Source organism: Ornithorhynchus anatinus, chromosome 7 (genome assembly GCF_004115215.2).
Source record: "Ornithorhynchus anatinus isolate Pmale09 chromosome 7, mOrnAna1.pri.v4, whole genome shotgun sequence".
Taxonomy (NCBI): Eukaryota; Metazoa; Chordata; class Mammalia; order Monotremata; family Ornithorhynchidae; genus Ornithorhynchus; species Ornithorhynchus anatinus.
In genome coordinates this window covers 33,350,957-33,355,354 of record NC_041734.1, presented here as the reverse complement: position 1 = coordinate 33,355,354, position 4,398 = coordinate 33,350,957, and positions in this window count along the sequence as shown.

Sequence of the window (4,398 nt, the reverse complement as noted above, 5' to 3'; positions counted from 1 at the left end):
ATTACAGTGGTTTTTGTTAAGTGTTTACTATGTGCCAAGCACTGTATTAAACTCTGGGGAAGATAGAAGTTATCAGGTTCCCCATGGAGCTCACAGTCAGAAGAAATCACTAATCAGAAAAAATGGGGATGCAGAACAGGACCTTGAAAGACACCCACAGTTAGGGGATGAGAGGTATATTACTATCACTACTACTACGAAAGAGAAGGAGAAGAAGCAGGAGGAGGAGGAGAAAGAGGAGGGTGAGGAGGAGAAGGACTAGGACAAGGAGGAGGAGGAGATTCAGAAGAAGAAGATGAAGAAAAGAAGAAAACAAGAAAGAAGAAGGGTTTTTTTAAATGCTTACTATGTGCCAAACACTGTATTAAGCACCGGGGAAGATACAAGATTATCAGGTCCCACATGACATTCACAGCCTAAGTAGGATGGAGAACAGATACTGAATCCCCATTTTGCAGATAAGGGAACTAAGGCACAGATAAGTTAAGTAACCTGCCCATACATCAAGCAAGCGGCAGACATGAAATAGAACCCAGGTCCTCTGACTGCCAAGCTGGTGCTCTTTCCACTAGGCATCACTGCTTCTCTAAAAGGAGACAGTGGAGAAGGAACAATCAGAGAAGCTGGAAGAAAATGACAGAATTATGTCAGTTAAACCAACAACAGGCAGTGTTTCTAGAAGGAAGATTGGTTTCTAAACACCATTTAAGCATTTGGGAGAGTCATTAAATGGTAAACATTTTCTCTGCCCACACTAGTGTAGAGTCTAGAGATGGAGACAGACATTAATATAATTTATAATATATACTAAATATTTATAGACACTTTCCATTAAGGAAAGATGACAACCCAACCTTTCTTCCTTCAGAATCCCATGTCTACAGAATCAAAAACTGAATTTTCCTAAAACAGAAAATAGGTCAGACTCATAAATCCTTTGAAAATGCCTAGAACACAGTGAGTAGGACAGAACTGAAACTGGAATTCAGAACAGAAGTTAGTTCCTATCCAGACTTTAACCCACATGTGGGCAGCACCCGACTTAACAAAACTGGATCCTAACCAAAATGGCTTTCCTCATGGCAGTGCCTGGATGGGACCATTGCTCCTTCTTACCTATTGAGTTAAATTGTTATACTGGCTTTAATTAAAAACATCAAAAAACATTATGGCTCACTTCATGCCCATTTTACATGTGAGTTTTCAAAGAGAGTTACTTTTAGACATCCAAAACCAAACTTTCTAAGGACATAAAATAGAATTGTACTTTCCAAGCACTTAGTACAGTGCTCTGCACACAGTAAGTGCTCAATAAATATGATTGAATGAAGAATTTGCTATACAAAGATATAGTTGAAAGCTAATTCTTTCCTTGCTGGCATTACAGCTGTTTGCACCAATCAGTGGATAGAGAGACTAGTGAACAGTGCATAAAAACACTAATTGTGGCATCTGTTAAGCACTTACTATATGCCAAGCACTCCACTATGCACTGAGCAGGAACAAGATAATCAGGCCCCACATGGGATTCAGAGTCTAAGAGGGAAAACCAATATTGAGTACCCAATATGCAGCTGTGGGAACTGAGGCACTAAGAAGTCAAATGACTTATCCATGGTCACAAAGCAGACAAATGGAGGAGCCAGAATTAGAACCTAGATCCTCTGTTTACCAGGCCCAAGCTCTTTCCACTAGACCTCACTGCTTCCTTAATGCATGAGAGTCAGGTGATGGAAGATATAATTCTACTTAGGGAAGCAGAATGGCATAGTGGGTAGAGCATGGATATGGGAGTCAGAAGGTCATGGGTTCTAATCCCAGCTCCACCACTTGTCTGCTGTGCAACCTTGGGCAAGTCACTTTACTTCTCTGTGCCTTAGTTACCTCATCTGTATAATGAGGATTGAGACTGTGAGCCCCATGAGGGACAGGAACTATGTCCAAACCCAATTTACTTGTGTCCACTTCAGCACTTAGTACAGTGCCTGGCACACAGTAAGTGTTTAATACCATTATTATTATTAGTGTAAAATCTAGTAAAGAAAAATTGCCCAAAACTGTATAGCTGTTGCCATTTGAACCTTCTACACAACCTTCACTGCAGGCTTTAATTTCTCTCAAATAAATTATTCTTCAGTTCAAAGTCTCAAACCACAAGTAGAACAAAAGATGGGCTCATATGCCTCATTTCTCACAAATTTTATTTTTTTGTCTTTCAAATATAAGGAAATCAAGCCTTACCTTCCCCAGTGGACTGCATATTTCCCATGCAGAAAAACTTGGTTACTAGATTAACATAGTGGTTTTTCTGTGTGGAGACCTGGTTCTGAAATAACATTCCTGTCCATGAGGAGTCATACAATGGAAACAGAGGACAGTGACAGTCTATGGTCAATTTGCCTTTCTTCTTATGGACATATAGGCACAATCAATCAATTAATCAATTGCATGTATTAACCACTTACTGTGTCCAGGACACAGCACCACATGGTTCGAAGATTACAATATAACATAGTTGGTAGACATGTTCCCTGCCCACAGTGAGCTTACAGGCTAGAAGGGAAGCCGGATATTAATGAAAATTAATAAATCATGTATATGTACATATGATGAGGCTGAGGGAAGAGTGAATAAAGTGTGCAAATAGAAGTGTAAGAGTGATCCAGAAGGCTGTTGGAAAAGATATCTTGGCCATCCTTTGTACATCTGATGCTAGAATAGAGAATTTTGCATTACTCTAAATGTGGCACTTATGCCCATTCATTACCTTGAAATTGATGTGATGGAGACAATCATTTTGGAATAATCACAAGATATGCACTTAAGCTCCTTGTACGCAGAGAACATGTCTAGCAACTCTGTTGTATTGCACTCTTCCAAGAACTTAGTACATTGCTCTGCACACAGTAAGAGTTCAATAAATAAGATTGACTTATTGATTGCTAGCACCAACACATAATAAAAACCCATTCTTGAGTCTTCTATGGTTTGGGTGTGAAGTTTTTACTGGATTATTAACTCAGATTTTCAAAAATGTAATTGATTTCTGTCTGAACTTTCCAATTCTCCCGTTGACCACACTGTTTTTATTGTTTTCGGGTTTGTTTGTTTTTTTGTAGCGGGAAGTATAAAGCTCCTGATGTTTGCAGTACAATTTCCATTCCCGTTAATCAAATGAAAAATAAGATCTCTGTAATTTCCAACAAGTTTCTCGGGGTTAAACACCAGGTGTGGCCTCTCCGGTATTAACAGCAGTGCACAAGGAAAGGAAAAAAAAAAGAGATGTTTATTTAACTTCTGCAAATGAATGTGAAAGAGAACCTTGAGAATTAAAACTTGCTTTTCTAGTAGTGTCAGGGTTCTTTAGAAACAGGGACACACCTAGGCATTCCTTAGCCTGTGCTAGCACTATATTTTTCAACTCCAATTTCTAGCCATTAATCTAGTAGTAATAGCACTACTTAGACTGTGAGCTCCATGTGGGACCTGATAATTTTGTATCTACCTGAGTTCTTGGCACATAGTAAATGCATAATAAATATCACAATTATCATTATAAGTACTTAAAAAACATGAACTATGTGCCAAAAGCACTGTATAGTGCAAAACAAAACCCATCCATATTATCTTTTCACCTCCCCAATGGCTTCTTTTCGTCTCCTTCTCTCTCTTCATCTCTCACCAACTCCGTTCCTTCTGCCACTCCCACTTTTTCTACTTTTTAACAGGGTGTCCCACTCCTTGAGAGAGATTTCACCATTGGTGATCTCATTATTGATCCACATTGAGAAATGGTTTGTCCTATTGATGATCTTGTCTTGCATCTGGATGTTGAAGATGGAACAGCTTTAGAAGCTGTGTGCTTTCTCTGTTATGGTATAGGCTATATCAAAGGTTCCTCAGTTCCCTTTGGTTTGAAGTTTAATGTTCTGCTGTCACAAGCCCTTCCTCTCCCAAAAGTTCCACTACTTTCCTGCTGTGTGATTTTGGGCAAGTCATTTAACTTCCCTATGTCTCAGTTAGAGAAGTAGCATGGCTTAATGGATAAAGCCCGGGCCTGGGAGTCAGAAGAACATGGCTTCTAATCCCCGCTCCACCATATATCTGCTGCAGGACCTCAGACAAGTCACTTCACTCCTCTGTGCCTTGGTTACATCATATGTAAAATGGGAATATGTAAAATGGTACAGAGATTGTGTCCAACCTCATTACCTTGTATCTACTCCAGCTCTTAGAAGACTGCTTGACACATAATAAGTACTTACCAAATACCATCACTATTATTCCCTCATCTGCAAAATGGGGATTCAATATCTGTTCTCCCTCCTACTTGGACTGTGAGCCTCACATGGGACCTGACTATCTTGTATCTACCCCATAGTGCATACGTAGGGAGCA